Source organism: Triturus cristatus, chromosome 8, assembly GCF_964204655.1.
Source record: "Triturus cristatus chromosome 8, aTriCri1.1, whole genome shotgun sequence".
NCBI lineage: Eukaryota > Metazoa > Chordata > Amphibia > Caudata > Salamandridae > Triturus > Triturus cristatus.
Window position 1 is genome coordinate 1,494,848,324 of NC_140591.1, and position 1,466 is coordinate 1,494,849,789.

The window sequence follows — 1,466 nt, forward strand, 5'->3', positions numbered from 1 at the left end:
TGGTTTCCTTTTTCTAACATGCCATGATTGGGGTGGTGGTGGTAGTATAGTAGTAGTAGTAGACACTGGCAGGGCAGCAGCATTTGCAAAAAAAGAAAATGAGACAGTCAATCGCCTTTGAGAGACTGTTCGAGGTGTAGTAGAATCAAGTACAGTACAGAACTTACCGAGCAACAATAATATGCTAAAATATTTTACAACAAAACATAATGGTGGTTGGGATAGCCAACTAGACAGAGTTACAAACTTTAGTTGTGTCGAGTCACTTGACTAGGCCTACAGCCTAACAGTTAGTGCTGTGTATGAGGAATGCCAACAAACAAATCCAATCAATGCCGGCAATTAATGCTGAGGTATATGTTCCTTTGTTAAATAAAATCACCTCTAAAATATACTACTCATGGGTGGGCAAGCAGAAGAAGATCATCGCTCTGCCTTGAAATTGAAGTACTGATGCTTTCGCCACATCCGCCCCAGCAAGCTTGTGATTAAGTATTGGTGTACATTTAATTTAGTCACACCTCGACAATAAGTCACACAGCCCGGGGGAAGAGGGTTAGGGTTTGTTGAATGGATGGGAAGGGGGTTTGGGGAAAGGTTTGACATTGAAAAACAGTATGCACGGACAAACAAATGAAGACTACCATATCCATATGTTAAGGGAGAAAAAGGAAATGCATGCATGATGATGAGAGACCCAGATTACATACACTTCTTGTTCTGTTGTTCCGGCCTTAAAACTTTTACAGATAGCAAATAGAAATTTTAAATATTGGTAGGGAAGAATCGTAAACAGAGAGTAAACCTAATGATGATAATAACAACAACAAGAACACACTGTTGTAAAGATTGTAGACAAAAAAATGATTCAAATTATTTAAAAGAAGATGAAAGTTGATACTGTTACTGTGTTATCCTGGTCAAAAATGTGGACTGGATTTGCATCTCGGCATTCCTGTTGGTCCTCTCGTCCATCAATCTTGGGTGTCGCCACTTGCCACTGCCCGGCTGGAAAAAAAATGTCGATTTGTTAGTAAGGTAAGTGTGCATTGTAATGTTTTCCCAAGTATAGGGCAAGGCCCGGCCTGTAATTGTAGATGGAAAAACAAAGGGGACACTGAGAAACAAAGTTGAAACAAATGCACAAGTTATGGTGTAGTGCAACAAGAACACTTTTCGAGGTGGCATGTATGCATCATCTCTACTCTAGTCTGTTTCCAGCATTGACCTTCAACAATAACAGGAGAGAGCAGGCCCACAGTGACAGGCCTGACGGCAGGTTGCTTAGCAGTAGCACATCCTACGTTTAGACTTTAGAGAACTTTTTTTTTTTTAAAGAGTTGGACAAAGGCATAGCTCATTATCCATTTCAAACATAGCATTTTACAGTTTAAGTTAGTAAATCAATGCACCGCAGTCATCCCACCGCTACACTCGACTCCACTTCTACACAGACAATTGGGTCT